The sequence below is a fragment of the Rousettus aegyptiacus genome, unplaced genomic scaffold (genome assembly GCF_014176215.1).
Source record: "Rousettus aegyptiacus isolate mRouAeg1 unplaced genomic scaffold, mRouAeg1.p scaffold_m13_p_3, whole genome shotgun sequence".
Taxonomy (NCBI): domain Eukaryota; kingdom Metazoa; phylum Chordata; class Mammalia; order Chiroptera; family Pteropodidae; genus Rousettus; species Rousettus aegyptiacus.
Window position 1 is genome coordinate 43339102 of NW_023416306.1, and position 24942 is coordinate 43364043.

General features: G+C 39.9%; 1 protein-coding gene across 5 annotated transcripts in view; it reads left to right on the forward strand.

Moving 5' to 3' along the window:
* The first annotated feature begins 11682 nt into the window (after nt 1-11682).
* The window catches only part of CEMIP2 (cell migration inducing hyaluronidase 2), a 67930-nt gene continuing 54670 nt past the window's right edge, over nt 11683-24942 (forward strand). Inside the window, exons 1-2 of one of the 5 annotated variants that reach the window (XM_036238525.1) lie at nt 12414-12841; nt 15857-15963. The gene's annotated coding sequence lies outside the window, so the exon portion shown is untranslated. Of the gene's footprint in view, nt 11808-12413; nt 12842-15856; nt 15964-24942 lie in introns of those variants that run through there. The other 4 variants (XM_036238526.1, XM_036238528.1, XM_036238527.1 and 1 more) reach the window with 4 other exon arrangements.

Here is a 24942-nt window from a genome sequence, read left to right on the forward strand (position 1 = left end):
TCGATATTGTCATGTCAATTTATTTAGCTAATTTCAGTCAATAGCTCATTTAATTAGTGAAACCTCTCTGAACTTTCTCTCTGGGAATAATGCTCTTTATATATACTTTCAAATTTTAACAGTCAAAATGTTCTTTTCCTATAAATGTAATTTTAGCTCTTCTTGGAGAAGAGAGAGGTTCAATTTATAAAATTTTTGTAATTACAGTTAAAGAGAATTTTTAGTTTTTCTACCTCAATTAAGGGCGATTATACAAAATAAGTGGTCTGTATTTTTCACTGTCATATCGTGAAAGTCAGAGAAAGACTGAAAGACTATTTCAGATTAAGAGGAACTAAAGACACATGACAACCAAATGCATTGGATGATCCTAGATTGGATCTTGAATTCTGGATTGGGAACATTTTTGGGCCAATTGACAAAGTTTGAATATAGACAATATATGCTAAAATTTCTGAATTTAATAACTATATCATTGTCATGTAAAAAATAGTCTTTGTTCCCATGATATACACTGAAGTATTTAAAGGTAAAAAGGAATGACATCTGCTGTTTATTTTCAAATGGTTCAGAAAAATATATATATACAAATAGAGATAAGCGAATGTGGCAAAGTGTTAACAATCTACGAATCTGGGTGAAGGCTACACAGAAGTTCTCATACTATTCTCGCAGCTCCGGTAAGTGAAATGATTTTCAAATGACAAGCAAAAAGGGAAAAAGAACTAATCTAACCTTTAGAGCACTATTTTCTTTTTTGAAGAAGCTTTCACATTCTATGTATCGGGCCCTCATTTGTAATCTGGAGTGGTGTGGGTGTGATCGACATCAGTTATAGCTGTTAAACTCTAGTCCAATGTCAGATCAGGCCTTTTCCTCCATTTATGTCTCACACCCAGTTTTCTATACATCATAAGGGAGTCCAGCAAAAGGTAAAAACATAAAAAATTTTTTTAAAGACAATGATATTTAATGTAAAGGGAAGAATGAATCACTTTTTTCCTTAACAACTTTTCTTTAACTTGTTATGAAAAATTTAAACCTATAGAAGAATAGATAGTAAAATAAACAGCTATATATCCATAACCTGGACTTAATGACTTAATATATTGTCACATACGCTTCATTATTGTTTTTGCTAACGTAAAGACATAATGACATTTCACCCCTAATCCTTCAGTGGGAAGCTTTAAAAATAAAAAACATTTTTCTTTATAACTACACCGTTATTACCCCTAACAAGATTAACAATAATTCTTTAATATCACCTAATTCCTATCCATATTCAAACTTTCCCATTTGATCTCAAATGCATCTTTCAATGATTCATTCAAATTTGAATCCAGTCAGAGACCACATAGTAAATTTGGTTATTGTGTATTTTAAGCCTCTTTTATCCAGAACTGTCTTCCTCTTTGTACTGGGCTGTAACATTTATCTTCTTGAGACCACCAAATATAAACTGTGTGTCTGTGTGTGGATAAGGCTGAGTCTTTATGTATAACATGGACTACTAATCATACAAAGTATTTAATTAAAAACTAGGTATTTTTTATGTCTTAGACACAAACTGAATACTGTTTTGAATAGTATTTACCATGTTCTTCAACCTCACTTTTTTCATCTACATAATGGAGATTTTAATCCTTTTCCTGTTTATTCCATAGGTGTATTAAGAGGATCAAACAAGACAGAGTTTGTGAAAGCATTCTGTCCACAGTTATGCACATGTAAGTCAGCATTATTTTTATTATTTTCTCCAGTAGAATGACTTTTAACTTGAGAGTTAGTATAAGATATTAAATCTTAATGCTGCTAACAGCAGAGGGAAACGAAGGAAGAAAAGTCCTGTTATGATCTATTGATCTGCTTCCTCCCCTTTCCCCTTAAATCTAAACCCCGAACCTATATCCACTGTAGTAACTTTTAAAACCAAAGTTTCAAAATATATAATGTGGGGTTCCCCCCACCACAAACCCCCCGAGCCTTGTATAAGCAGCTGCCAGATGTGGCCAGGGTGAGGAAGAGAGATGCAGCAGGCAGACCTGCATGACCAGCTGTAACCTGTTGGTGCAAACAGCCCTGCTCTCCCACCCACTTCCTTTCCGCCCTCCGTGCGTCAGCACCCTGCAGCACACTCCGGAGCCACAGTGCTGCTGACAGTGTTATTTCCTGTGTGAATAAAAGTGCAAAAGGATGGATGAATGACTGGTCATCCTGTCACACTGGTGACACCTAGGGTCTGGCTTTAGGAAACGTCTCTGGTTCCCAGTCTTGCAGTGTCAGTTTTTTTTTTCTGGGTGTTGCTTTCCCGGAGCTTGGGAGATGCTGCTGTGCCTTTGGCTGTACCAGGAGTGGGCATCTACTGCTTCCCATTTTAAACGTTAGCTCTCTGTCTGTCAAGTTGAATCATCTCAGGTCTTCACACCATACTGAGATTGTGGGCCCCTGTGATCTCTGTGCTGGAAGGAACATCATCATTGACACCAGCACCCACTCAATAACAGTCACATAGGCCCTTCGCACTATTGCTTATGTACAGTTAGTGCAGTGGCTCAAGAGCAAGGCTCACTGGGTTCGGATTGCACCTACCAGCTGTATAATCTCACACAAATCAATTATACAGGAACTGCTGCACTGTCTTGGTTCCCTCACCTGTAAAATGTGGGTAATAATTTTATCAGCTTCATAGGATTGTCGTGAGGATCAGCAGAATTTATCTTTATCTCTAACTCATCTCTCTCTCTATCTTCATCTTTGTCTTCATCACCACATCTATATCCATATCTGTAAAACACACCGCCATTCCTAGCTCATAGTAAACTTTATGTAAGTTTTGCTATTTGCATGTAACTGTCCATCCTCTGAACAAACACCTCCAGGGATGGAGAACTCCTTAGCTCATGAAGTAAGCCATTTAGTCTCTGGTCTTGTATTGACTTGGGGTGGGGGGAGGAAGGTAAAGGTAGTGCTAAAATTGTACTGGGTCCTGTGGGAGATTTTTTGCATGTATTGTTTTGTAACTCTGTGGGATTATTTATCTCATTTTATTGATTTACATGTGACAAACTAAAGCATAGAAGATTTGAGAAACTTGCCCAGGGTTAAACAGAAATTAAATGGTCTATTCAGAATTTGACCTTCGTCCTTTTGGGCTCCAATATTTTCAAATAGTGGATGATAACTATCATTTCCCATTAAGACTTTGGTTTCTCGCAGTGGTTGGCACATAATAATCTCTCAAATGATAGGAATTATATTGTTAATTTGTATTAATACTCTATATGTTGCCAGCGCCCTTTCAAGCCATCCGTTCCTTTTTTTTCTTTTCTTTTCTTGCTGAGGTAGGCTGCTTGCAACATTCTCCTTTACTTAATTTTACTTGTACAAAATATCAGTAGAGTAGTCTTGCATCCCACAGAAAAAATGATTCACAGGTGGCGAATCATTTGACAAAAATCCTGTTTGAAATTATTTTCTTTTAAAACACAGGAACTTTCAAAGTCAAAACTCAGTACCGTGGTTGTTCTGAGAGAAACTTCTCTTATTGTACTTCTGCTAGGATCGAATAGGATAATTAAATGTCAATAGTCATTTATTTAAACCCTCCATCAGATTCTTAACTATAGTTTCTTCTTACATATGGCTAAGATGGCAGGCTTCTGAAGCAGCCTGTTATATTTTGGAAAGCTCTTATTATTCATTTTATTTAGTCATTCAATTATTCAACAAATATTTATTGAGAGCTGAGAGCCGCAGCCAACCACTGAGCTAGGTGATACAATAGGAAGTAAAAACAGCAAGTTCTTCATCAGACTGGACCAAATTCTGCATCCCTTGATTTTCTATCTTTTGCTATCACTTCTGCCCTCTGGAGCAACAGAAAAATGGTTAATTTCTGTTCCTCACTTGAAGATGGTTTCTCAGTTGCTTGTGTGACTAAGATTTTTTTCTTCAGGCTTTCCTTGTAAAGATAGTACTTTAGTATCTTATTTAATATTGTCAGATGACCTAAAGGTGATGCAAAAAGTGGGTCTTAACTATCTCCTGAGTCTCAGTTTCCCTTTCAGTGAAATAAGGATAATTATATCCAACAGGTGACTGAAAATTCGAGTTATTATGGTACTTGTCTGACATAGAATAAATATCTTTAACTGTACGCATATATGTTCTGGGTACTCTTCTAAATGCTCCTCATTTACTGTCATAATAGTTCTGTGGGGTGTTTTGATGATTCCCATTTTACAGATAAGAAAATGGAGGCATAGAGAGCTTAAATAACTTGTCCCAAATCACACAACTAGTAAGTGGTAGAGCTAAGACTTGATCTGACACAGTGTGGCTCCAGAATCCTTGCTTATGTGTCTCCAGTTGATAGCTATTTTTATATTGAGAGGGCTGAGAGAGTGACAAGAGCCAGCTTGTTCAGAAGGTAAAGAGCAGTTTTGAGACTGAATTTAGAGCCTGAGTTGATCTGTGGTATCATCTACTGTTTTAACTCATTGTCTACAGTTTGAAGCTCAGTCTGTCAGGTTCGGAGTCTTTCCTCAAAGGGGGCTTCCTTCTTCCCTGGTTGCAGCACCCAGTCCGTTCAGCCCCCTGCTCACATGTGCTGGTTCTCTGTATACCTCATTGTGTGGTTCTTGGCAGCAAATATTAGTTTTCTTTCCTCAACACATCATTTGTTAGTTTCTTACGCTGATTCAACTTGCAGCTTACAAACATATTTTTTCACTTAAGTACAGCTTTTTTGGTATAGGTTTGTTTCTTAGTTATTTAGTACTCTAAATCAGTCTGCTAGCCTGGGATTCATAGGCCCAACTCAAATCTCAAACAAGGGTGTAATTTTTAAAATACATATAGAACTTTTACAAATCAATGAGAGCAAGAACACCCCTGTAGAAAAATGAGCAAAGGATATGAACAGACAAGTAGCAGAAAAGCAACTACAAATGGCTCTTGTTTATGTGAAAAGACACTCATCCTGATTGTTATTAGAGAAATATATATTAAGGTGACCATATTTTTTCTTATGGCAAAGATAGGTACACATTTATATTTCTGTCTGTATTTATATCTATGGTCCTAAGTGCTGCTGGTGAGGCAATAGGAAAATAGGTATTCTCATAGGTTGTTCTTGGTAAAATACGTTGGCATAGACTTTATGAAAGACTGTTTGACAATTACCTATCAAAATCATAAATGCAGATAGCCTTTGTATAAGTCAAAGTTGCTCAACCTGGGCACCACCGATGTTTTGTGCCAGATAATTCTTTGTCCCTTGCATCGCAGGATGTCTAGCAGCATGCTTGACATCTACCCATTTGCTGCTTGTAGTACTCATACTCACTGCTTGGCGACCGAAGTGGCTTCGAGGTGCTGCCAAATGTCCCCTTGGGGACAAAATCACCTCTAGTCGAAAAACACTGGTTGAGATATTTTATAGCTGCATAACATCTACCTCAAACTCAGTGGCTTAAAATAACTATTTTATTTGTTCACGATTCTGAAATCTGGATTGGGCTCACTTGGGCAGTTCCTTTGCCATTCTTGCCAGTGGTCACTCATATGGCTACATTTATTTGGTAAGGCACGTGGGGCTGACCTCAGAAATGGCTGGGTCTTCTCTCTCTCCACGATGTCTTAGGTCCCCTTTCTCCATACATGTTTTCTTGGTATAAGAAGAAAGTAAAGGTACAACATTCTCTCCATGTGGTTTTCCAGCAGGGTAGCTGGATTTTGCACATGGTAATTCAGGGCTTCTAAGGACACAGAAGTGAAAGCCGACTGGCCTAAAAACTGTTGCTTATTTTCAACTAAGCAAATTTTTTAACATTTCAATATAAAGCAAGGAATCTGTCCAGAATATTCTTGGACCTTTATGACTTCTTCTTTTGATTTATTTGATATCTGGATAAGACCGGTTCAAGCAGAAATTATGCAAAATGTTTGCTGTTGAGCTCTCCCGGGTCCACAGTATTCCAAATCTGCATGCCCTGGTTCTCAGAACTTAATCTGTCCTGGTCTTTCCTTTTTACCATTATAACTTATCTTTCTGCTCAAATTTCTGTTCACGGGGTTAATATCCTTTAGATCTTAGCTTAAATATCACTTCCTATATATTCCCTTGACAACATTATCTCAAATACCCCTTCCCCCACCCCAGTCCCAACAGGTGGCAAGAACCACTTGTGCAAGCACTTTTGAAGCCTCTCCTTACAACACTCTGCAATTGTTCCATTGGCTAAATCAGGTCACATGCTGAAGTTGTTGAATAAAGAACTGAGCTCTGAGTTTTCTAAGCTGTGTTCAGCTCATTTACAAAAGACCCTGTGTCGATATAACCATGAGGAGGGTTGAAATTCCTCCCTCCAGTTCAAAGCCACTTGTATATTTTAACTGCGGTTTTCTAAAAACAATGCCTTAGTGTAAAGGTGTGGTAAATTCCAAATGGATCATAAAATCAGATTTTTATACTTTTGTCATTTTTGGCATCTTTTCATCATACACTTAGAAACTTGGTGAATATTTGATGACTTTCGTTGGTTTATAATATTTCAAGTAATCTTGATCATCTTTCAAAGTAGTTTCATGTTCATTTCTTTAGAGGAATGTAGCAAGAGATTTGTGGAACTGAGCTGGACTGATAATAACTTCTAACAAGTTAACTATGGATTTTCAAATCAATGTCGATCTCAAGTTTCCTGGAGACCTTTTTTTTTTTGTCATCCAGATGGCCCTGAGACTGCAGGGATATATATACACACACACACACACACACACACACACACACACATACATACACACATTCCCTTGTACTTTAGTTTTTAAAAATAACTATGGAAAATGCAGTGAGCTTTTATACAATATATTTTTGGGGAAATTTGACAGCTTTGAATTTATGCAGGTAAGGTACTCCTAATCTTGCTTCTCCTTTCTAATTATGCTCCTTTGAAGAGTAGACAGAGTTCTTAATCTTTCAAGACAAGGTGTGTTAATGTTTCTTTGATGGTTGCCTGGAAGAGAGGAACAGGAAGGAAGAGATATAACCTAGGAGATAATGCATGATTTCAGGACATTGGTATTATTTCAAATTAAAATCTATATACATAACCAGCTTTCATAATTTTGATACAAGTTCATTTATTTATATTTAAAATCTCTCAGTACACATACCTACATATGAATATTATGAAAAGATGCTACGTTTCTCATGTGTATTTCTTCAGTTTACATATATCATTCAGTCCTTATACAGCGAGCATAACATAGTGGTGGCAATTCTGCACATATCTTAGGCATCATCTAAGGAAATCTTAATCTAAGATAGCTGCAGCAACTGTTACAGTAGCAACTTTGTTCTAGCAGAGTGACTTCAGGCTACTCATTTCCCTTCTCAAGGACGGTGTCCTTACCTGTAGGACGAGACAGTTGGAGAAATCTCCCTTCTAGTTCTTGGGTCTGGGTGCCAGAAGAAAAGCAAAAACATTTACATAAAGATGCTTGTTTTGGTCCTTAAGATAGAAAAATATTAAGAGTTTTTAACTTAGAATGGATTTGTACAAATTTTGAGGATTTCAGATGGGAATCAGGATGGGCTATTGCTTTTTTTTTTTTTTTTAGAGTAAAAGGTCGTGTTTTAAATGAGAAAAAGAAAAGAGGTTTAATTTCTATTTACCTAACAGAATTTAAAAGTTTAGAATAAATAAATAATTTCCCCTGTCTCTAAAATAACTGTGTCAGAGTTTAAGCCATATCAGAATTGTTTATATTATACTCTAAAGCAAGTACCCAGAAAGTTTAACTGAAAATCTGCAGTCTTCTTAACAAGCTGATGATTCATGAGAAGGAGGTTAGTTGGAATGGAAGGACATAAAGATAGAAGAGATGGTCTTGTAGATAGTCACCTGAACCACAGCAGAGAAAGGTCACACTAAATTGCTATAATGTTATCATACCAGGTCAATGGTGGAAAACTTTCTAAGTCTTTTAATTAGGTGAAGATGGCAAATAGCATATGGACACTTTTCTAGTGAAGCCTCAGTCACTTGGAAAATCATTTCCACACCCATACGCCAGGGGTGGCAGGGATTCAAAAACCATCTGTTCAGACCCTCGTGGAATGAAACACTGTAGCTATTAGTAATTTCTACAGCCCGAGGGAAAACAGGGAGGGGAAGACTGGGTGACAATCAAGAGAGATTCTGACCTAAAAGAGCTTGAAGGTAGGAAATTCAAAAGTAGTGAATGTAGAGGTGCACAAACTCTCTCCAAATCATGGTATTTGGTCTTCTCTCCTCTCCTGACGACTGTGGAAACTGTTTTTGCCATCTTCTCAATTAACATTGTCACTCTGCAAACACTGTGCTAGGCCCTGAGGATTTAAAAATGAAGGAGGTCCCATCCTGAATCTTTGATTCTTCAGGTGCCAGCCTACCAGCTGTGGGGGATGGGCAGAATCAGAATGGCTGGGGTAAGACCTGTTTAATAGTCACAGCACAATGTGGAAGGTTTGTAGCAGATGTGTGTACAGAGCCATTGAGGCTGAAGGGAAGCTCTGACTGACTCTAGAATGTTCATAGAAGTGACATTTATTTGATATAGTTCTCAGGAGATAAAAAGGACAGTGGCAAATGTAGTACAGGGTTCAGCCAGCCAGGGGCCAGGGTATGAAATGGGAGAACCAGCATTTCAGAGAGATGGGGAAAAAGAGAAGCACATATAGAACCAGAGGTTTGAAAAAATAAGACATGTTTGGAATGTGGCTGCCATTTCTCACCATTATATGTTCCAATTCCTTTAGGTGATGCTCACTGTATGTTTCTCGTGGCCTTCATCTCCAATCTGAATTCCAAAAGAACTCAGCTTCCTAGCTTCACCAAAAAAAGTCATTGTGAGTATAACCTGATAAAAGATTCTGATTAAGCCAATCATGGAAGGCTAAATAAGGAGTGACTAGAGGCACCCATCACACAATTTTCTGAGCACTCATGGGGGTGTATAGCTAAGCTCCTTAAAGCCTTGTTATATTTAATTTTCTCATAATGACTCCATGTGCTAGTTACTATCATTATTTCCATTTTAAAATGAAGAAACTAAGGCACAGAGAGCCTGGGCATCTTGTCTGAAGTTATATAGCCAGTGAGCTATGGATCCTAGCTCTCGCCCAGGCAATCTGACCAAAAGGCCTCAAGTCTGAGCCAGTGTGCTCTCCTGCCTCAAGACTGAGCACTGCCCCCACCAGGAAAAAAAGTATCATATGAACGTCCCACTCTTCCTGGGGCTTCTTTCCTCATATGGAGAGGATAGAACAGCAGTGAGGGTGTCACATACCGTGCGAGTGGGCAGCAAAGAGATGTGCCAACCAGATCTCCCTTCAAGGGAGGACATGGTGCCCAGCTCTGAGTGCTGTCAACAGCCGACCTTCTCAGGGATTGCTTCACCTACTGAGTCCCTTTGCACAAGGTCATGCTGCTTCCCAGTGACTGATTCAGGCGGGTGTATGAATGTTCAGCCACGTAGGCCCAATAATTCTGAAGGGCCATGCTAGCTCCACGGCCTCTGGGGGTTGGCTGAGCTGGTGTTGAGTCCACTCTGCAGCTCACCTTCTCCCTCTGCCCCATCCTGCTTCTTGTCCCTCCCATCACAGGTCTCTACCTTTGGGTATTCCTTAATGAACATCCTGCCATTTGGTCTCAGAGTCTCCTTCCCTGGGAATGCAACTGGTGACGGTATCAGAAAAGTCCTCTCACTTTGTTCTGTGTCCTTTGTAACTTCCTTCCACATCAGTTTTCTTTATTTTTCATGTTCCTGATAAACATATTGAAGAACAAGAGTTTATAAAATTCCTAAAAGTAGGCTACACTAAGATTCACACCCCCTTCCCCCTTTTGGTTAGTAGACTTTAATTAGAGGAGTTTTAGGTTCACAACAAAATTGAACAGAAGGTACAGAGATTTCCCCTAAATCTCTTGATTCTCATCCTCCCTGCACAGCCTCCCCCCATCAACATCCATTTCCATTGGTTTAGCAATAGATATAGGTTATAGAAGTGAGAGCTCTTTAAAACCAAAACTTTCATTAAAATAATGTATATAAATTTTTAATTGTTATTTTTAACGTTTGAGGGGCTGACAGATTTGATTCTAGTAGGCCCTCATTGTGTGACCTCAGGCAGGCTCCTGAAACTTTTTGAGTCTCAGTGTCCATACCTCTAAAGTTGGAATAATAATTATTGGGATGATTAGATAATCTATTCCAACTCTAAGCAAAGTGACCGGCACTTTAATAAAGATTTATAAAATGGACATTTTTAATGTGAGGTTGGCACTGCACAGGCAACAGAGTGTATTTGTTTCCTGTGGCTATTGTAACACATTACCGAAAACTTGGTGGCTTAAAACAACACATATTTATTCTCTCATGCTAGAAGTCCAAAATCGCTTTCACTAAGCTGAAATCAAGTTGTCATCAGGGCCTTCCTCTCTCCTGGAGGCTCTAGGGGAGAAGCTTCCTTGCCTTTCTTCGGCTTCCTGGCATTCCTTGACTTGTGGCAGCATCACTCCAATCTCTGCCTCCATGGTTGCATTACCTCCTCCTTATCTCTGTCAAATCTGCTCTCTCCCTTTCTTTTATAAAGATACATGTGATTGCAGCTAGGGCCCACCCTGACAACCCAGGATAATCTCCCCAACTCAAAATCCTTAATTTAATCATATCTGCAAAGACCCTGTTTCCATATAAGGGAATATTTTTAGATTCCACTGATTAGCTTCTGATATCTTTGGGCGGCTACTTTTCAGCCTATCATACAGGGCGACATGGTTCCTGTCCTGTCTTTATAAGACATGGCCCTAAACATTTCACCTTCAAACCACTAAACTCCTCCTTTGTCCCCGCCCATTTCTCGTTCAAAACCATCGACCTTGTTTTAAGAATTTTCCTTCCAGAAGAGACAGTGGCTCTCCAAGTCGGATTATGTCTCAACACTAAACCGTGTTTTTATTTTGTATGCACCTTTCCGAAGCTTTAATTAATTCAAAGATTTTCTCTAGCACTGTTTCTCAAACTTAAATATTTAAGCCCCTCTGATTCAGTGGGTTTGCGAGTTCCGGGAATCCAAACATTTCAAAATGCCGCAGGAGAATCTTACGAGCAGTCAAGAGTTGGAAACATCATTTCCTATATAGTCTTGAACCAACATTCTTCAGATAGTGAATTCCCTTTCCTGCCTGCTGGGTGTGTGTCATGGTTACATGACTGAGTTTTTATTAAAAGGAGGGGCGAGGGGTGGGGAGGGGAGGGAAGCAGTTCCGAAAACTGAATAATCCGATCTGTACAGTATTCACTGAAAGAGTTTCCTAGCAGGAGCACTTCCAATTCCGAATAATAGATGACGGCCCGGATTTGGCAGTCCTGCTGCTGTCACCAGCTCGAGACCTCGTGGGTCTGACTGACCAAGCCTGGGCCGCGCCCTCAGCGGGAGCCAAGGCTTTTCCTCGATCAGAGCAGCTCCAGCGAAGGATGCTACGCCAGCCCGGATGCGGACGTGGGTTCAGAGGTACTTACTTAGATACTGGGGTGGTCCGGGGAGTGGCTTTCACGGCCACTCCTGCAAGCGGCAGCCACTCCAGAGTGGCGCGGGCAGGGGGCGTGGGGAGATGTAAGTATATTTATTCTGGCGTGAGAGCAGGGTGCTGGGGCCGCTCCGAGCTGCCAGAGGAGCTGTCCTGATCCAAGAGCTGGCTGGTTCTTCGGAAAGAGCTGAGAACCCACTGCCCATGGTTGGCCAGGTGGGGGCGGCCGTGGTGCGTGGCCGGACGAACAGAAAATTTGCGGGAGCAGTGGAAGTCACTTTGGAGATGATAGGGCGTAGCGTAGAGTCAGGCTCAATGAAGGTGCAGTGTCCAGCTCAGCCGTGAGGCGATGGATGCTCAGTATCAGGGTCTGCTGGGGTCGATGGGGATGCAGAGCCCAGCTCAGCCGGAGGTAGTGAGGGCGTCGTGTCAAGCTCAGTCCGGAGTTCATGGGGGCGCAGAGTCAGGTTCAGCCAGGTCAAGTGCATGCAGCGCGGGGCGGCGTGGCACAGATAGGAGCTTGCGACTACGGCCCCGGGCGCTGATTGGGGGCCTGCCCCGGCGGCAGTGCGACCCGGCGCCGCAGCCAGAGGCACTGAATTCAGGCGTCCGCCACTCTCGCTGAGCCGGTGTGACGGGAGGAGCTCTGCGCAGTCACCGCCTCCTCCCGCCGTAGACTCCTCCTCTCCCTCCGCCTCCCGCGTCTAGCCCGTCTGCCGGCCCAATCCGCAGCCCTCGGCCCAGCAGAGCCGGGTCGCTTGTCTGGCCGGCGGAGGCTGAGCGCGACCCTAGAGAGAGCCGCGGCGCCCGCCGACCAGGGACAAGCAGGACTCCCGGGACCCCGCTCTGCCCGGTGCCGCCGCCTCCTCCCCATTGTCGCGGGGACGCTCCGGCCGCGCCGCCCGGGCCGCAATTCTCCTCCTCTTCCTCCCCGAGGGGAAGGAGCGGAGAAAGCCAAGCGGCTGCTCCTGGAGGGAGCGAGCCGAGGCCCTTGTCCCCGAGGCTCGGGGCTGGAGGCGGAGGCGGAGGAGGAGGGAAGTGCGCGTCACTCCCTGGAGGAGAGTTTCACCTCCAGGCTGAGGCTGCGACTGCGGTTGCCAGTTGCGTAAAAGCAGCAGCGGCGGCAGCGGGGGGCGCCGGGGCTAGAGGGGCTCCCTGGCCATGGAGAGGAGATCCGGACTCGGGGACGCCAACAGTTCGGCTCTGTCTCTTTGGACCGCTGAGTAGGTACCTGAATTAGCCGACGCTAAGCCGGGGAGGGACAGGTAAGAAGCACCCGGTCACCCGCTCCCCGCCGAGCCTCTCTTGCTGCCCGCTGGGGGCCACGGTGAGGACGCGGACTGCGATCCCCCCGCACCTTCCCAGCTCCCGGCGGCCTGGAATTTACGCATTTCTGCTGAAATGGAAAACATCCCCTTTCCCCCCGCACGCTGCCTTTCCACTCTGGATTAGGAGTAACCAGACTACCCCAGAGTAAACCCTCACCATAAGAAAGGGTCTTGGGAATCTTTGGTCTGTGATTTCTCTCCCTCTTTCTTTTCGTTACGTTTACGGGGAGGGAAACAATGGACCTTTGAAAGTCAGTGTGAACAGCTTCAAACTTTCTGGAGTAGGCTGGAGTAGGGGAATAAACCCCACAGGAAGCTGGGTACAGTGAAAGGTTGATGGAATGTATGTTGCAGAGTTTCGGCTGCAGTGCGCGCGCGCGCGCGCGCGCGTATGCCTTTGGGGTGATCTTTGTCTCTTTACTATTCCCTGGAGTTGTTGGGCCCCCCGCCCCCATTCCACTTTCTGTTAAAGTAAGGCAAGGAAGGCTTTAAAATCGTGTGCAGCTTAGCCCAGGACCACACTCCCAGCTTGCCAGTGCAGAGTCGGGAGGTCTTGGCAAAGGAAGGGAAACCGTGAAGGACCCCAAAATACTGTAGTTAGTGCTAGTTGCTAGATCCTTTGCAATAAAACCAAGGTCTTGACATCCCTGGATGCTCTCTGCTGCGGATTAATATGTGTCACCAGACCTCACTGTGTACCGGAAACCGCTTACTTAAATTCTCCACGTAAGGTTAGGACAACAGACTTTGACACATGTCTCCTTTCATCAGCAGTAGGGGTTAAGAACAGAGTGCTTAATAATTTTAAGAACTTTTCATTCTGCACGGGAGCCACTCACTGACCTGTATTCCCTCTCCTTGTTTCAGTGTGACAATGAGATATGTTGTTGCATAATTGCACATGTTGAGCTTGCTCAGATGTCTTCCTGAGTTCTTTCCCACTACAAAGTGAGAAGAATTTAGAGGAAGTGGGAGTCAAGGGAGGTTTCACCTGAGCTGCGGCGTGAGGCCTGAACCCCAGGGCAGCCTGGCATACCTGTTGGAAATGGCTTTGTGTTAAAACAAATGCATTTAAAATATTTAGCGTTATGGTTCTTTGGTTGGCTAGAATGGAGCTATTACTGTTGGTTTGACCCTTGAAGGAAGCTTGGTGTTTTCAGAATTGGTCTGGGCATTATTACACTTTGGTTTTGTGCCTTTGACTGGCTGTTCACAGGGCTCTTTTGCGTTTGTATTTCTGGGCAAAGAAGAAGAAAGTGCGGTAGGCACTTCCTCTGCTTTGTAAACATTGGGTAATACCTTTTGGTGCTTTATCCTTTGCATTAAAATCACCCCCCTCAGTTTTCTGTGTACCTGCACTACAAGGTCAGAGTGTGTAGGGGTGGAACTGAAAGTCGTCTTTCAATTCAGTCCACCTCATTCTGTTTTACCTGAATGTGTGTTTACAGCCTCAGAAAATTCAGGTGAATTCTGAGTCATTGCCTGTCCTGCTTCAACAGCCTGTGACTAAGAAAGCAAGCTGAGGACTGTCGTTGTGTATGAACCGGGAAGCCAAATCTATAAATTCTTACATGACTTCCTTTGTCACAGCTAATTATTTGAGTAACGTCTTTCTTGATCTAGTCTGTAACCCACAGATTTTCAGAAATCTCAGATTTCACTACAGGAAACCAGAATGAGACAACACCTCATTCATGTTCTAATAGACCTAGTCAAGCCTGCTCTCAAACAGCTACCTTGAAAATGAAAAGAAGACAAAGCAAGGGAGTAAAGTAGTTGTGGGCCATTTCCTGAAGTTGAAAGGCTGCTACTTACTACTTATGCATCTCTGGGCAAGTTTCTGAAAGTGAGAATTACGATGTGATGAACTACACTTAAGAAAGAAAAATTAAGCGATCACTATCAAATTCACAGACTCATATGAAATGATGTATGTAAATGTGTATGTTATATATTGCTGTAAAATATGGCTATTGCATCATTCACCCTGCCACCCACCGCCCGTTTAACTAACAATTATTAATCACCTATTGTGTGTCAGGCCCTTTGCAAGCAATCTGAATGGCAGCTCCCTTCCTGCTTTGTTAGGGAAAGGGGAATTGGATCTAGTGGTTGAAGCTTGGGGGAGGTCACAGGGAGCCAAGATAATCAGTGTGGTGGCTACCATCTATAAAGATAGGACAATCTCTGCTGTTGAAGAAATGAGATTAGCGAAGGAGGAAAGAAAATGAGCAATTAGAAAGCTTAGTAAGTGTGTAAATTTGGGAGAATTTTATGCATAGAGTGCTTTAAGAACCCAGAAGAGGACCAAATTTGGGGGGATAGGGTAGCAACTTAGTGAAAAACAAAATTTACTGAATCAGAAGAAATAGTAGGGACTGAAAACTGGTCTCAGAGGCACCATTTTGAAGTGTCAAGATTAGAGGACCTGAAGTCAGAGCTAGGTTTAAAACAAGGCTCTGACAATTGCTAACCGATTACTATTGTGAAGTCTCCCAATTTTTCATACTTTGTTTCTTCATCTGCAAAATGAGTTTAAAACTACTTTATGAAATTCTTTGAGGAGTTGCTTATGGTATATGATAAAGTACCATACAAGTTAGTGCCTTTTGGTATCAAAAAGTACTTTCAAAACATGTTCTTTTTAAAGCTATAGCTAGAATTCATAATTTAGTCCAATTGGTCTCAGTCACAGATTTCCATTTTGTTCTGAATCCCATCTTGAGTACAAGTCTTAAGACTTTAGGTTAGTTCTTTTCACATGGTGTTCCTCATGTCTGGGCATCACAGCCACTGGAAGTCTTTTCACTGCTTTTGACTCTTGAGCACTAATTAGAAGGATGGGCTGTCGATTACAGTTCATCAGTTGAGAGATGCTTGTGTGGAGGTTTGCACTCTTTTCCCTTCCTCTCAAGTGAAGCTAACCCTTCTGCTTTCCTCTATCTTAACAAGATGCAGAAAAGGAAAAGAAAACTATGCACCTGCATTTTTGAGACCGTAAAAATCACCTTCACTAGATGAGATGAGTACTAGACTTACTGGGGCGATCACTTCGTAAGGTATATAAATGTCTAATTACTATGTCATACACCTGAAACTAATATAACATTGTATATCAACTGTAACTGAAAAATGTGAAACAAACTCACCCTTCCTAGTTTTCTCCGTTTGTAAAGAGGCGTACTTTTCAACTACACTGTTAAAGAAAGGCTGTTCTCCGTGGCAGTGGAAGCTGTCTAGGCTAACTTTGAATCTGTAAGCACTACTTGCTCTAATATAGTTGCCTTAATTCTCCTCTTGAAATGGACTTTTTAGCTGATCTGACGTTTTAATAAATTGCCTTTGATAGAAATCCATACTCAGATATTTAAAATTATCATGTTAACTGTGACTTTTTGGGGAGGAGTGCATGAATGTAACTCAGTTTTCAGGACAGTACTGCACATGCTGACTCTTAGCATGTAGTTTGAAAGGGCCTTAAAAATATTAAAACGAGGAAGTTGAGACCCAGAGGGGGTAACTAATTAGGTAAGGTCATACAGTAAATTAATGACTGAACAGGGACAAGAACCTCTTTGTTCCTATTTCTAGTCAGCATTTTTTTTCTCTAATATACTCTTAATTTGTTCCTATTTGGGTTTGTTAGCTATTTAGTTATTTTAATGTTTTAATGGTGAGATTATTTGCATTTGGGCTCAGAAACCCATAGTACCCAAGTTTAAGGCAGTGACCTTTTTTTTTAATTTGGGAGAATTTACACACGATATGATATACATAGTGGGGTGATGTTACTGTTAATAAATTTCTGCCAAATAAGAAATTAAGTGTAAAAATAATGTAAACTTTATTTGCATTTTCTGTAAATACTACACAAATTTCAGATATTGTAGAAGTGCACATTTTAAAGAAGAAACTAAGTTCCTGGAGACATTCAGATTTGTGTTATGAATCATAAGATAAAAAATATTAGTACTATGTTTGCATGTTCTTTTGTTTTTCCTCTACTTGTTTTGGAAAGCCTTTACCGGTTGTCAGGAACTACGTTTAGCAGATACTTTATTGCATTCCTAAGAAGTGCAAGGCAGTGACTGGTTGCTGTGAGCAATACAAAGATGATTGAGGCGGAGGGCCTTTTAAAACAATGTCTCTTAAAAAAGGGAAACAGACTAGGAAGCTGTGTATGAATTAAAACACAGAATCGCTGTCTCTCAAATCAGTCCTTTGATCTGGTGAGCAAATCTGCTTTGAAATTGGTATTATTAGACTAACCTCGTAACCAGATTTGTAAACGAGATTTATTTTCATGACATGGTGACAAGTAATAAACATCTTACATTTATTTTGTCAGGGCTCCATCTTAGTTTGGACAATAAGTAAAAATTTGGCAACATTTGATGGGATTTCATATTATGGAAAGTTTGCTTAGCAGAGCTGTGGCAGTCTTAGCTTTCGTGTATATATATATATATATATATATATTTTAATGGCTTTAATGCTGCATAGAAGTGTGATTGGAACACTGTTGTTGCCTGTAAGGGTTGCAATTTAAGACAATCCATATTGAGCCACTGAGAAAAGAATAGTCTTCATTGACTCTGAGTTTGATGGGGGTATCTTAAAACGTGAACATCCTCCATGAACTAGATGTCCTGGTCATGTTTGATTACTAATTCTCTCTGAAGAGTGAAATTGTTATTGATTTGGGGGCTCTTGCCTAATTATTGGGTTGTACTTGGAGACTGCAAGCCTTCTGTTGTCATAATGGTCTCCAGCAATAGTGACTCACTTCTCTGAGGAATGAAGTTTCTTTGCATAGAGTGAGGTTGGAAAACTAATTTGTTCACGTAACATTTTAGAGACGGGAAAGAATAGATTTAGCATAAGGATCAAATGCCTGGTTTCAGAAGGAATGAGAGAAATGAGTTAATTGTTTGGTTTTCTTATTGTGGTAAAAAGAAAAAAAAACATAACATTTTTTTTTATACCATCAGTGCCACTGCTATAAAAAATAAACTATATGAGGATTTAAAAAATATTATACTTTATTAATGCAGAAGATGTGGCTTTAATTGTCCAATGGGCGCTTCGGTGATAGCCACTTCCCAGCCTTCCTGTGGCATACCCGGTCAGAAACGAAGCGTTAGTAATATTAAAGAGCCAGAAATTTAATAGAAGTAGGCTGTGTATGGAGGCATAGCTGAAAAGGTCAAATGGGAGATGAACTGTCTTTTCAGCATGGTCAGTGACACCTTTTGATTAATGATAAATTGCTGCTTTTCCAGGGCCTGCACTGATTTAGACACTGTCTGTCCTTACCACATGGCCTCCCTTCACAATGTATGGTCAGCGCATGGATAACTTTCCTCAGCAGCCTGGTTACCATGTCTTCTGAGCTCAGCTTTACCCTTAAATTATTTCTTCTTGCTCCCTGTTTGTGCTTGAGGCACTTGAGCTCATCGTGCAGCTCCTGTTTGCCTGTCTTGCTGACCACATTCTTCTCCCTGTTCAGCCATGCAAAGTCCAGCCATTGCTTTAGTGCTCAGTAGTTGCTCCTTGAATAAGGCACTTGCCTTTTTGTTCTGGCACCCTTGAGTTTTGATGAACATCGAGGAGATTGTGGAGGAGGTATAAAATGGTCCTTTTGGTAGGCCTTGGTTTCACATGCCCTAGGAGGATAAGGGACTATGACTTTTTTGTATTTTGGACTGGAAATCATTTGCAGGTAATCCTACCTGCAAGTCTTCCAGAGAATAAGAAAGACTTCATGAGTCTGTTGTCCCGCTCCAACCCACCATGTTGGTCATTGCTGGACTGTGTGTCGTGATTTTAGTTGCAGAGTTCAGTGGTTGCTTTTAGTTCACACACACAAAGTAAGGAAGTTATTAGTAGTAGTCTGATAGTATACATTTTGGTAAGTGCTAGGATTCTTAAATAGGGAAACTCTCTATTCCATTCGTAATGATTTAATAAACTCAGGTGATCTCACCTCTTTAGACCCACCAGCCTGGTGTCTTTGCCGCGGCGTGCGTCGTAACTGTGTTTACTCGTGTCATCTCCTGACCCCCTCAACAAGGCATTTGAGGTCCTTGAAGGGAGAGATAATATATAGTTTTTTTGCACCACTGGATCCCCATCATTGAGCAGAGTCCTTGTCTCATAAGAGCTGCTCAAACCTGAATATGTTCCCCACTTGGCAAGGTTTTACTCTCAGCGGTTAATGTATTTAAAATAGGCTCTGTGTCGTAGATGTAAGAAATAGTACACTTAGGTTCTGATCCTGGCCCTACCATTATTAGAAACTCTGCCTTGCTGCTGGACTGAGCAGCCCTGGATCATTTCAGTCTGCACATCTCATTATTCATCTGGAATATTTCTTAGTTTGAAAGGCCTGCCAAAACATACTCATTATATGTTTCCTATTGTCATTGCATTCTGATGTTCATATATCACTAGATCATGAACTTTCGGGATGTCTGTGCTAATTTATCAAACACATCTCTGTTGTTTCTCCCCTCCCTTCCCCCACCTTTCAACCTTCTACCAATATAACTTTCTTGGATCTTCCTTCTTGAGAAGTGTTTTAAAGTTTCGTCCCTGGCGCTTGGCAGAAAATGCAACCCACAGGCAGCTCTGCCCTTTGCTGTAACTTTAATTAAATCAACCTCCGTCAGGTCAGACTTTGGTTTTGGTTCTTTCTTTCGAAGGCCAGCTGCAAGGCTGATGACATGCCTGCGCCTGCCATTGTGTGCCTCTGCACAGCCATCCGTCACTGTCAGCAGGTTGGGAGCCCTTCTGCTGTGTTCTCCCAGCCAGTGGGGAACAAGGGCGAAGGGGGGATGGTCTAAAAAGCATTGGGAGGGGGGAAGAGAAAAGAGAACAGCTTTTCACTAGAAAGAATTAAGGAGAAAAAGGAATCTGAAGAATAAGAATCGGAAAAAAGGAAATAAGTGAAAAGCAGAAGACTGGTAGGTAAAATGACCCTTTTCTTTCTTCAGTTTTCCAACTTAAAAGACAGTCTTCCTCCGGTTTTCTTTATCCTTTAGTTCTTCACTTCTACCCAGAGGCCTATGTACTTTACTTAAAAAAAAAAAAAAATTTTCTTTTCGATTGGGCAAGGAATGTTAGATATTCTTCATTGTCGCCCTTTCTGTAGATTGTCACCCCATTGATCTGTAGATCTTTATTTTTTCCCCTTCTGTCTCTCTTTTGTTGCCCATGATAATATTCTCCAGCCTTTTTACCCTATCAGCCATCTTGGCTTTAGGGTCAAGCTTTGCTTTTCATGCACAGGCTTAACAGAGTTGAAAAAAGACAGGATTAATGAATTATTTGGTAGCAGAAAAACTAGACATCTGCCTCATGTACCTTACATAAATGAGAAAAATATATGAATTAAAAATGTTTTTTAAAGGTCACTTATTTAACTTTTAAAATAGAAAAGTGTTCACTTGGTTTACTTTAGACATTTGGTACAAAGAAAGACTGTTTTGAGGAGTCCTATTTTAATAAGAGATTCCGATATAATTTGCTGAGATATATTCACCTTTGTGAAGTTGTAATTAATTTGATTATCTGAAGTCCTTAAATACAGACCCATAAACATTGTTTCATTGTTTTCAACGTAAGCACACTCTTGGGATTCTTAGTTAACTTTTGTTTTCCAGGGATTTACTATTTCTTGACTATAGTTTCTAGCAAAGAGTACAGCATAGTTTAACTGAAAAGTGAATGTCTAAGCAGGAAATAATAAGGATCTTCTAACTTTAAATAATACTTATTCCAACTCAAATGTTTAGAATTTTTAGAGACTTTAGTCTTTTTAGGACTATATTTGAAATATTCCTTGTAATTTCTCTATATTATATTTTAATAGAGTTAGTGTATATTGGGAGAGTTAATTTTCTTTTGAAGGAGAAGATAGAATATAAACAATACATGGTACCAAACTAGAAGTCTGGTGCATATTGGTTTTTATATATAATAATAGATTAATTTTGGGGAATATCATTCATCATATATGTCTAAATTGACTAAGTGGAGAAAAAAAGGTAGAGGAATTAAAGTTTCTCAGACCCTTATCCTTTCAGTTTATAGGGAGAGGTTTATAATTAAGGGTTGTGTATTCTCCTTTTACCTCTAAACATTGGGCTGGGTACGATCAGCTTAGTAAAAGTGAACCAGGATCAATATAAATGAGTTAACTGTGCAGTGTATTATTTCTTGGGAATGTGCCAGACAATTGCAATTGATAGTGACTCATCTAGTTTTTGAGAGTTGAAAGAAAAAGACAAAAGGGATTGACAAGTACAAGTGCAAAGTAATAATGAAGAATGTGTCTTGTGCAACAGTGTAAAGGCATTGTCCTATTTAGAGGTCTCAGTGTCTTAGATTCTTTCGGAGTATGGTTACACAAAACCAAACAGTGAAAATGAACTTAATTTTTTCCTACCATCTGTTTATTTTCTCCCAAATAGCTATAGATACAGACCTAGCATTTATGCTGAATTCCTTTGCAGTAGTTGTAGAAAAATGTATTTATTCCGTGTGCTTTGGAAATAGAATATGTATGCAATAAAAATATATTCTTCTACACTATAAGGATTCCTTCCCGAAACTCTTTTCTTTTCCAGTCTTGGTTTTGGGAAATTCTTATACTCTGTATTTAAATATACAACCTTCAAGAAAATATTGATCGCACGTAAATGTTTATTTGACAATTTGTGAAATTAAAGGGCCTAAAAGTCAGCTTTGCTAGGTTTATTTCTTACTGGACAGTTTTATATGATTGAGGTATTGAGCTCATTGTTTACAACTATAGAAACGATTTGAATCTAAAACAAAACTAAATGAAACACCCTATCCCCCACCGAAAAATCCCAAACCTGAAAATCCCAAAAATAGAAGATTGGAAGTTAGAACCATTAAATGAAAGTTCAAGGTCAGTAGGAGCTGGTTAAAAATTTACTTGGTCATAATTATTAATAATTATAAACACCTATTATTTGTTTTAATGAACACCTCTCTTTCCTGGCATGTTTTACTTTTTGCTATGACTGAGCATGACCAGTCAATTTTTTTTATAAAGACTTACCAAGATCTTAAAAGGAAAAGTTTTCTCGGCGAGGTTTTGGCCAGTTGTACTGAAACTCTTGTAAAGCAAAGACTGTAACTTGTAGAATTGACCTTTAGGACTGTTTTAAGAATTATGCCCTTGATCAGAGAAGAAAAAACTTGATGAGATCATTCCAGCTACTTGACTGTTCTGAAGCCCGGATTTTCCTTTAAAAATACATTCTTTCAAGTATAGGCAGAATTTAAAAGAGCCTAATTGAATCAAATGTATTGCATTTTCATTAGATGTTCAATATGATTGGGTCAGTATGCACAGCACAGCACAAGACCGTGGGACCCCCTCTGTTGGATTGGAGAGGCTAGATTGATTTGGGACACTGAGCAGATCATGGCATATAGGGCAGGTGTCCTCAATCACTGTGTGTAAGTGCTAAGCATGTATGGTAAGAAATTTGCCTTCTATGTTAGCATCTCAACAGTGGAAGGGACAGAAAAACTCAGCTCTTTTAAAGAGCTCTTACATTAATGCTATGTCTGTATTGAGAAGACTTTCCTTTTGATCACAGCATTTATTGGCATCAGCATAACAATATAAAGTGGAATGGAACATTTTCCTTTTTCTTATGTACTTGCTGTATTTCATGGCGTTGTTAAAACTATTACAAAATATTGTGAAAGTTTGAATTTGTCTAGATTGTTGCTCTTTGTCTTTAGAATTCCTGTTTGTAGTTGTTAATACCTTTTAGTCACCTACCAATTGCATACTAGGATTGCATTTTGTAAAAATGAATGCAGACTTTTTTGCTTGAAGTAGTAAATGTTCCCAGTTTTTCCCAAATCAGGGTAACTGATACAGATTAGACAAATTTCTCAGAGCTTCAAGGATGTTAAAAAAGGATTAAATTGGAAATTTTAATTTCTGTGTGTGTGCACTTGAGAGAGAAAGAGACACGCACGGATGGTTGGTCAGGCGGATGGACAGACGGGCGGACAGGTGGACTGGGTAAATCTTTGATGAGAATTCTAAGATGAGTGAGACATTGTGCCTGCTGTCAAGAGGCTAATAGTCAACTGCAGGAGATGGACAAGTATATACAAGTACATATAACTGAAACAGAAGGTAGAAAATAAGACAAATCAGTAAGAATTTTAAACAGTCCACTGAAGAACAGGCAGAGAACTTCCTGTGGAATCCTGAGAGGGTAGTGTTTGAAAACTTTAATGAGAAAATTCTCAATTTTCTTAAAATTATTCTATTTTTATAGTTCAAAAAACTTCAACAATCACAGTCTCCTTTAATGTTACTGAAATTTCAAAGAAATTCGTTTCTCCGTGATTACTTATTGCAATTTATTACCAAATAAGTTAATTGAATGCTCTTACTAATTGTATCAGCTTCTTCCATCTTGAGTTATTGTTTAGGGTTATACACTCTTTTTATCCAGAGAAGAGTTTTATTTAAAAATAACGGCAAGTTTTTAAGGTGCTTTTTGTGAGGGCAACTAAGAATTAGACAAAAGTACTAGGTTTTGAAGTCTTCCCCCTTTTTCGGCATTTACATTCATATATTTTAAGTTCATCCTATGTTTTCATATTCTTAGTAATTTATCATTATCTACTTAAATAGTTGCCTAAATTCTCTGTATAAATTTTTAACTGCATTATTTTATTTTTAAATTAATTAATTATAACTATGCCTTTTGTGCTACCAATTTTTATCATCCACACTAACTAGATATTCACAAGATAACTCAGGGAACACCAAATGCCAAAAATTATGCTTCAGAACCTTTGTGGAGTAAATTTCCAAATTCAATATGAATGACTTGCGTTATTCCCCATTTTGGACTGTGTTTAAGGGTTTGGCACAGGCGGAATAGCTTTAAAAATATATTGTAAAGTACTAATGTGTTCCTTCTATACAGTACATGCTTTCCACTAGAAGTGACAGGTAATATAAATAAATTAACAATGTATTAAATAAAAACATCGGTCTGTAGTACACACCTTGAAGTCTTTTGAAAGCCAGAGGAAACTCTTCATCCTCTTTTCTCTATTAGGTTTCTCCTTGTTCTCAGGACCCCAACACAAACTAATGGTACAAGTACTAACAGCCTTATGGATTGAACAGCCACTGTTGAGATAGCCTGGGAACCTGACCACCATTTTCAAAGTATTTCCTTGGTCAGTTTCACTCTGCCATTAAGCCAGTGATTTCAGATTGAATTTAGGAATTACATTTCTGGAGGGGGGTGCGGCTATAAATCTTTTGTCCCTCTCTAGTTCCTACCACAATCCTCTAATGAGTGCATGAGCTCATTGTTACTTATTGAATGAGTGAAATGTCAATTTTTCCATGAATAATTTAAATCTATAACTAGCAATCAATATATTTTAAAGTAATTGATTCATAATATTACTACTAAAGTAAACTCATAAATGTAAAGTGAAATTCTAAAGCAATGTATTTACATCTTGTATCTTTAAAAATCTGTAATAAATTGAGAGAAAAATCTGCATACAATGTGATTTTTGGTTATAATTTTATTCTAACTTATAGGTTGCAGCCGTGTGTTAGGAAAAGAATGATTGTATTTGCTGCTTGTGCATTTACATGTTTTTCAGAAAAATAGAGCTAATGGGCTCAGAATACATATGTGGAAAAAAATGTAGCTTTGTAGAAGGGTTATGGAGAATACACACCATTATTATTTTTGATTTATTGACCATTTTAGGTGGTGGTAGACACCATCTGAATTTTCATGTTAGGATAATATTTCATGAACGTGAAGACTCAAATTATGCCGAGTTGTTCATTTAGCCTCTCACTGCCTTTTATTTTATTGGGGTTATGTCTGGAGAGATACATTATCTCCCACAAAAGGGCCCTTCATTCTTTAAAGTAACAGCCTTTCTCATTCTCTGAAACAATGAAGTGCAAGATGATTGCAGCCTCAAACAAGAGG